This window comes from Papio anubis, chromosome 11 (assembly GCF_008728515.1).
Source record: "Papio anubis isolate 15944 chromosome 11, Panubis1.0, whole genome shotgun sequence".
Classification (NCBI taxonomy): Eukaryota; Metazoa; Chordata; class Mammalia; order Primates; family Cercopithecidae; genus Papio; species Papio anubis.
Genome location: NC_044986.1, coordinates 87,573,677 through 87,582,975, shown reverse-complemented (window position 1 = coordinate 87,582,975; position 9,299 = coordinate 87,573,677). Strand labels below are relative to the sequence as shown.

The window sequence follows — 9,299 nt, the reverse complement described above, 5'->3', positions numbered from 1 at the left end:
AAAGTAATTTATAGATTCAATGCTATCCCCATCAAGCTACCATGGACTTTCTTCACAGAATTGGAAAAAACTACTTTAAATTTCACATGGAACCAAAAAAAGAGCCACATAGCCAAGAAAATCCTAGGCAAAAAGAACAAAGCAGGAGGTACCACGCTACCTGACTTCAAACTATACTTACTGCAAGGCTACAGTAACCAAAACAGCATGGTACTGGTACCAAAACAGCGATATAGATCAATGGAACAGAACAGAGGCCTCAGAAATAATGCCACACATCTACAACTATCGATCTTTGACAAATCTGACAAAAACAAGCAATGGGGAAAGGATTCCCTATTTAATAAATGATGTTGGGAAAACTGGCTAGCCAGATGCAGAAAACTGAAACTGGACCCCTTCCTTACATCTTATACAAAAATTAACTCAACATGGGTTAAAGACTTAAACATAAGACCTAAAACCATAAAAACACTAGAAGAAAACCGAGGCAATACCATTCAGAACATAGGCATGGGCAAAGACTTCATGACTAAAATACCAAAAGCAACGGCAACAGAAGCCAAAATTGACAAATGAGATCTAATTAAACTAAAGAGCTTCTGCACAGCAAAAGAAACTATCATCACAGTGAACAGGCAACCTACAGAATGGGAGAAAATTTTTACAATCTATCCATCTGACAAAGGGCTAATATCTAAAATCTACAAAGAACTTAAAGAAATTTACAAGAAAAAAAACAACCCCATCAAAAAGTGGGCAAAGGATACGAACAGACACTTCTCAAAAGAAGACATTTTTGCAGTCAACAAACATATGAAACAAAGCTCATCATCACTGGTCATTAGAGAAATGCAAATCAAAACCATAGTGAAATACCATCTCAAGCCACTTAGAATGGCGATTATTAAAACGTCAGGAAACAACAGATATATATTTTATCAATGTAATGATTTCATTGTAAATTCTGTGGTTTTTAGCATATAGACAATAATGTATCTACGAGTAATTATATTTCTAGTTATTTCACTCCAACTTTATTTCTCTTTTTTACTTTTTTTAATTGACAAAATTGTATATTTATTTAAGGTATATAACATGAGGTTTTAATGTATGTATATGTTATGAAATGACTAAATCAAGCTAATTAACCTCACACATCTTTTTTGATGGTAAGAAAATTTAAAATCTACTCTCTGAGCAATTTTTAAGCATATAATACATTGTTGTTTCCTATAATCACCATGTTGCAAAATAGCACTCTGACTTATTCCTCCTGTCTAACTGAAATTCTACATTCTTTAACCAGTATCTTCCCTGTCTCCTACTCTCCAGCCCCTGGTAACCACCTCTCTGCTTCTGTGAGTTCAACTCTTTTAGATTCCACATATAAGTGAGACCTTGTAGCATTTGTCTTCCTATGCCTGGTTTATTTCACTTAGCGTAATGTGATCCAGGTTTATCCTTGTTGAAAATGACAGGATTTCTTTCTTTCTTAAGGCTGAATAGTATTTTGTTGTGTATATATACCATATTTTTCTTATTCATTTATTTGTTGATGGACAGTTAGGTTGTTTCCATATCTTAGTTATGGATAATAATGCTGCAGTGAACATGGGAGTGCAGATACCTCTTCAATGTAAGTATTTCATTTCCTTTGGATATATATCCACAAACATAATGGCTCGACCATATGATAGTTCTGTTTTTAACTTTTTTTTTTTTTTTTTTTGAAATGGAGTCTTGCTCTGTCACCCAGGCTGGAGTGCAGTGGCGCGATCTCAGCTCACTGCAACCTCTGCCTCCCGGGTTCAAGCAATTCTCCTGCCTCAGCCTCCCCAGCAGTTAGGACTACCATGCCCAGCTAATTTTTGTATTTTTAGTACAGACAGGGTTTCACCACATTGGCCAGGCTGGTCTCGAGCTCCTGACCTCATGATCCATCTGCCTCGGCCTCCCAATGTGCTGGGATTACAGGCATGATCCACCGTGCCGGGATCTGTTTTTAACTTTTTGAGGAACCTCCATACTGTTTTCCAAAATGACTGTATTAATTTAAATTCCCACCAACAGTTTACAAGGGTTTCCTTTTCCACACATCCTCAACAACATTCTTTAATCTCTTATATTTTTTATAATAGCCATCCAAACAGATGTGAGGTAATATCTCATCCTGGCTTTAATTTGCATTCCCTGATGATCAATGATGTTGAGCATTTTTTTAATAAACCCATTGGCCATTTGTATGCCATCTTTTGAGAAATGTCTTTTCAGGTCCTTCACCCAATTTTTAAAATTGGATTACTTGTTTCCTTGCTATTGAGTTCTTTCAGGTGCTTATATATTTTTATATTAACTCCTTATCAGATGTATGGTTCACAGATATTTTCTCCCATTCTGCAGGTTGTTTCCTCACTCTGTTGATTGTTCCCTTTCCTGTGCAGAAGCTTTTTAACTTGATAATTCCAATTGTTTATTTTTGCTTTTGTTGCCTGTGTTTTGGGGTTATATCAAAAAGCAATGGCAACAAAATACCAATGGCAAGAAGTTTTCCCATTTCCTCTAGATTTCAGAGCGGGATTGTCCAGTATGGTAGCCACTATTTAAATGTGTGACCATTTAAAGTTAAATTTAAACAGAAGTGTTACTCTTTCAGGTCTTACATTTAGATTTTTCATCCATTTTGAGTTGATTTTGTTATATGAATTGGTTCTCTAGTCTTACTGTAAAACTCTCAAAGACTTTATGTAAGATTGGAATTTTCAGCTCTGAGAATTCAAACTGGCACACAAAACTAACTGAGCCGGGCCAGGCGCGGTGGCTCAAGCCTGTAATCCCAGCACTTTGGGAGGCCGAGACAGGTGGATCACGAGGTCAGGAGATCAAGACCATCCTGGCTAACACGGTGAAACCCCATCTCTCATTAAAAAAATACAAAACAAATGGCGAGGGAGCGGCGTATCCCAGCCACCGGGAGGCCGAGGCAGGCGACGCATGCGGAACTGGGAGATGAGCTTGCAGCGAGCTGGAGATCCACACCGCACCAGCCTTAAGGATGGAGACCTTCAAAAACAAAAGAACAAAGCTGGAGGCACTACCCACTGCAAACCATGCGTCACAGCACCATGTACTAAAACAGAGATAGACCAATGAGTCAAACAACAGAGTCCTCAGAAATACACAATACCCACAGCCATCTGATCTTTGACAACCCGAGAAACAAGAAACAAAAGCCATTTAATAAATGTGCTGGGAAAATTGGCCAGCCATAAGTAGAAAAGCTGAAACTTGATCCTTTTCCCTTACTCCCCATACGAAAATTAATTCGGCATATCAGAATAAATGCCAGACCTAATACCGCAAAATCCGGAGGAAACCAGAAAATTGTTCACAGACAGGCATGGCACTGCCCAAACACCAAAAGCAACGCAGCAAAAGCTAAAATTGGACAAACATCTAATTTAAATGAAGAGTTTTGCACAGGTAAAGGAAACTACCATTGGTGAAATAGCACCACAGAATGGGAGAAAATTTTTACACCATCATCTGACAAAGGGACACGACCAACTCCCCACAAAGAACTCAAACAACTACAAGAAAACAAACAACTCATCAAAAGCGGCAAAGTACATGAACAGACATTTCTCAAAAGAAGACATTCACAGCCAACAGACATGAAAAATGCTCATCACTGGCCATCAGAGAAATGCAAATCAAAAACCACAATGAGATTTATCTCTAGCACCAGTTAGAATGGTGGCGATCATTCAGTGTTAGAAATGAAGAGAAAATGAGAATGGAGAAATAGGAACACTTTACACTGTTAGGGACAAACCAGTTCCACAACCATTGTAAACAGTATGGCGCATTCCCTCAAGAATCAGAACTAGATGTACCATATGACCCAGCCATCCCATTACTGGGATATACCCAAGCATTATACCATGCTGCTATAAGACACATGCACATCGCATAAATATTGCAAGCACTATTCACACAATAGCAAAGACTTGAATCAACCAAATGTCCATCAGTGACAGATTGGATTAAGAAATGTATATCATACACCATGTGAATACTATGCAGCCACATAAAAGGATGATTTGCATCTTTGTAGGGACATGGATGCAGCTGGAAACCATCATCTAGCAAACCATCACAAGAACAGAAAAACTAAACACCGCATGTTCTCACCAGGTGGGAACTGAACAATAAGATCACTGACCTCAGGAAGGGGAACATCACAATCGGGCCTATCATGGGAGGGGGAGGGGGGAGGGGAGGGATTGCATTGGGAGTTATACCTGATGTAACGTGATCTAGTTGATGGGCAGCAGACCTCAACATGGCACAAGGCATAACATATGTACAAACTGCATGTTATGCACATGTTCACAACTTAAAGTATAATAATAATAAATAAATTTAAAAAAAAAAATTTAAAAAAATTTTAAAAAGGAAAAAAAACAATAATAATAATAAAAAAATAAAAATAAAATAAAAAAATAAATAAAAAAAACTAACTGAGCCTGGTGTTCTCTCCTATGACAGATATTCTTACCCAGCATTCACTGCCATAAACATAGGATGATTCAGGCTTACTATTTCTTCTGGAGTCAGTTTTGGTAATTTATATTTCCTGTAAATATTTCTACTTCACCTGATTCCAGATTGATTGTCGTAAAGTTGTTCAATATATTCTATTTTATTACCTCTCTATTATTACAAATAGAATTATAATTCTATTTGTAATTGTGCCTTCTTTCACTTTTGGCATTGGTTTGGTTTGTTTGTAATGTCTTCTCTCAGTTTTATTGAACTTTTTGATTCTAAGGATTGATTGTTTTTTCCCTTTATTCCCTCCCTCCACTCAAAACCAAAACCAAATCAGGCAAGTGTCTTTTCCTACTCTGTTACTCAAGAATCACAGTCAACTTTTTCTATAGAGGGCCAGGTAGTAAATTTATTCTCTTCTGTGGTCCATATGGCTGCAACTATTCAACTCTGCCCTCGTTTTGCAAAAGCAACTACAGATAATATGATAAGGAAAGACATGGCTGTGTTTCAATGAAACTTTACAAAATCAAGTAGCAGGCTGCGTTTGGCTTACAGGTTGTAGTTTGCACATCCCAGCTCTAGATCCAGCTGCTGTAAAAAGCCCAGCTTCAGATCCCTCCCTCTAAAGAGGATATTGATTGCCTGTCCTCCGCCCTACTCCCAGGACAAAAACTGGATGACAATTGCTTATCTTTCCAGTTTCGCCTACTGTTTCCAGCTTTGAACCTCTTCATCACTTCCAGGCTTTTCAGACATTCTTTATTTTCACATATGATTAACAACGCATTTTTAAAGATTTATTTTAAATATTCTATCCAGCATTGTTAGATGTTCTACACTGGTTTGGTTTTTCTGGCTATTGCCAAAAATGGAAATCTCGTCACTGGATTTTGCCATAGGGCATCTTTTTCTCTTCCTTCCTTCTTTTCCTTCTTCCTTTCTTTCTCCTTCTTTCTTTCTGCCTTTGCTACAAAGTACGGGAGGAGGTGGAAGTCTGACTCCTGTAACTAAGTGGAAAGCTTCCATTCTCAGGCAAATACTAGGAATAATATTACAGCAGGCATCAGATGAGAGGTCTGACCCGACTGTAACAATTCAACATCACACTTCGGACACACTCTTGATCCACAATTCCTGATTTGCTTGGAAATTGAATCATAAATGATGATTTCTAGCAAGTTTATTTCTGATAGTTGGTCCTTGGATGAATTAATTGGTCACTTTCAGGGAAGCACTGGTTGACCAGGGTTTAACTGAGGACAATGTGAAAGAACATTCTGTTACCCAGAGAGTACAGGCTTATGTCCTGTGGGAGGAATAACAGAAAAAACAAATGGTAGCAAGGCTGGGAAAAACTGAGCACCTTTTCCCAGTGGAACCACGTTTGGGAAGTGGCTGATTCTGCAGCATCTGGATGAGCAGCAAGAGCTGGGAGGAAACAGTGGAGCAGTGGAAGATCTGAAGCTAAGAGGCTCAAGGTTGGCCAGTGAGCAATCTCACGGCTGGGAAAGTTTTTCAGACCCAAGACAAGGAGTCCCTACTTTCCTTCTTTGATTTAGAAACTTTTGTGAAGGGTGATAGCTGTGTGAAGACATGGGAGAAACCAACCCTTTAATTAAATTCTATAGGTTTAAGGTTTATTATGGTTTGTGTTGATCAAACCTCTTTATAGCCTATACCTAGAGTACTCAAACTCAGAGAGACAGAAAGTAGAATGGTGGTTACCAGGAGATAGGGATGGAGGGATGGGAGGAAAGGAGGGAATGGGGAGTCTGTGTTTAATGAGGACAGAGTTTCTGTCTGAGATGATGAAAAAGTTCTGGAGACAGATGGTGATGAGGTTGTACAACAATGTGAATGTACAAATTTTATGTTATGTGCATCTTACCACAATAAAAAAAAAATTTAAATATAAACCAAACAAACCTCTTTGTAATCTCTTTCAAGTGAGGAATTACCAAGTGCTCAACAGGCTGCTTAGAAGGGGAGGCAGGGGTGACGGGCAATGCCAGGCACATGGCCCACTTTGTACACTTATGATTGCTGTTATTTATTGAGTATCTACTCTCTCTGCCACCTCCTACATTAAGCACTTTACATGTACTCATTCTAATCCTAAGAAAGAGAAAAAGAAAGAAAAACAGGAGCCTGCAAGGCTGTGCGGTGCATCGTGTAGCCCACATTTTACAGAACCGACTTAGCGTCCTTGTGGTAAGAGTGTTTCTGGTGAGATGGTAAAGTCGTGTGTTTGTGAATCGTACATGATTCAGTTCAATTTTTTTGGAGTTAATGATTCTACAAGAAAATATAGTCGAACTAGACATTCACTTATGGTGGAGCTCCGCTGGGGTTCCTGGGCCTGCTGACTGTTTGGTCCTTAACTCTTAGTAACAGGGCTTCTCCCTCCCTTCCCCCCATGCCCAGAGTCCTCCTAACAGAGCCCCCGGCCGAGAGGCTGCTGCTCTCAGGCCCTGGCCAGGGTGATGGATGTGAGTTTGCTCAGTCCTTACTCCACGTGGGATAACCAAGAATGTCCAGATTTTTACTTAAATTGGAACTGGCACACAAAGCACACAGTCTGGCAAAAGAGGACTAAGCAGATACATGTGAACTACCACAAACAGCCTCTAGTGGCACAGCTGTGGGACATCGATGTACTTGTCAATGGCGGGGATGGGACAGGAGGCTGCAGGCCACTGCACCTTCCTAAGGCCACTCAGGAAAAGGCCAGTCCCCAGTTTGTTTCACTGTGAGGCGGTTGCACGGTTAGAGCCCAGACACCATCACCAGATTCCCAGACTTGGATTCAGCTCCACATCGTGTCACCCTGGGTAAAGGATGTACATCTCTGCATGCCTGGGTTTGTCACCTGGCAGCATGGATGCTCAGGTGACTGACCCGTCAGGACTGCAACAAAAGAACTGAAGCTGCAGGAGCGAGCTGGTTGGTGCTGGGCGGAGCTGTGGTGCAGAAGGCCCTCACCAGGGGTGCCCAGAGCCAGGGTCTGTGCGCCGCGGACTGGATCCAGGTCACAGGTGCTGGGTGAACAGAATGAGAAGACGAAGTGAGGATGTACTCGTTAGATGCTCACGAAAGGCCTTCTTCCCCTTGGTTGGGAACGACCCCCCGGAAACTAGCCCCAGGCCGCACCTGGATTCAGCTGCAGGCAACTCAGAGGAGCACGAGCCCAGGGGCCTCGGGAGGGCTTCGGTGGTTAGGAGGGGGGTGAAGGGAGACTCGGAAGGGCCGCGGGTGGGAGGTGGGTGGGGAGGGGGTCCTCTGGAGGGTCTGGAGCCCGCAGAAGCCTGGCGATGACGCAGGCCCAGTGCACTTGTCCCGGGGCTCCTGTCTAGGCCCACAGAAGCTCCATGTTGGTTTCTTTGTACCCACATCATACTTACTGTATTTCTTCTTCTTCTTTCTTTTCCTCCCCCAGCAGCTCTAAGAGCCCTACAGCTTGCATGGAAACGCAACAGACTTCCCTTTTGCACTGTCTGCGGGGACAACTGTTCCAGCCCTGAGGGGACGAGGGGACGCTGTGCTGTGGGGAAAGCCCGGGGAAAGCCCGGGTGGCAGGAGGTGGCGGGGCTCCTGGAGGAGGTGCTGGGATGTGCTGCTGTGGCTGCTGAGAAAGGTCCTGAGGACGCAGCCCGCCCCTTCCCCGAGCTTCGAGCCTCGAGGGAGCCCCGCGCGGAAGACCGGCAGGGTCTCCGGGAGGGCAGAACAGGGGAGCCTGGAGTCTCAGGGCTGAGGGGAGCAGAGTCTTTCTGGGAGGTGAGCGCCCCCAGCCTGCCCTCCCTGCTCACTGCAGGTCACGCACCTGCTCTGCTCTGGGCCTCCCCTCAGCCCTGGCCTCGAGGCAGTTTCCTTTCTGCCAGGTAGATTCTGTGCAACTTAATTTATTCAGAATCTGGATCAACAAATGGACACTCAGGGAGGAAAGGGGTGTTTGGAGGGGTGGAGAGGTTTCCAAGCAGGCGCCCACCTGAGGGACCCCTGAGGGGAAACAAAGGGGGCTTAAAGCCAGGTTTCCAGCTCGGCCACCCCTTCCTTTTTTTTGTCTTTTTTCTTTTATTAAAAGAAATATAAACAAAGAACTTGAATTATTTTGAAATAACTCTTGGTAGCTGGACTGTGTTCTGTTGACCACAACATTGCTCTGGGACTGAACCGCGTGGGTCTCTGCTCTTCCTAAGTGTTACATAAGAATAGCGAACCCATGAGGTCAGCTTTAAACCAGTTTCTTCCCATAACCTCCTGGACCAAGGCCCAAGGAAGGCCGGGAGGAGCTCAAGGTCCAACTCTCACCAGGAGACGCCTCTTCTCTCTCTAGTTGGCAGGAGGCGATGAATGTCTCCCAGTAATTTAAGATTGTTCGTGTTTGTGTAGAAAAGCCAAGCACGGGCCCATATTCTAGAGGATTGCTTGTGGCAGGCAGAAGGCCATCAAAGACAAACGCAAACAAATGAAAAGGTGTCTTTTGAAGCTAATGGAGCAGATTAGATTGGTGAAAAATAGATTAACAATAGCATTGGCAACAAAACTTTCAGCATAGTGCTTGCCTGAGAGGACTTACAGCCCTTTAAAATTGACAGTGGGACCAGGCACCATGGCTCACAACTGTAATCCCAGCACTTTGGGAGTCTGAGGCGGGTGGATCACTTGAGTCCAGGAGTTTGAGACCAGCCTGGGCAACATAGTGAAACTCTGCCACTACTAAAAATACAAAGATTAGCCGGGCA

At 42.8% G+C, this 9,299-nt stretch overlaps 1 pseudogene; it reads left to right on the top strand.

Moving 5' to 3' along the window:
* Nucleotides 1-7,434: 7,434 nt before the first annotated feature.
* Nucleotides 7,435-8,906, top strand: LOC110744102 (annotated as a pseudogene).
* Nucleotides 8,907-9,299: the final 393 nt, after the last annotated feature.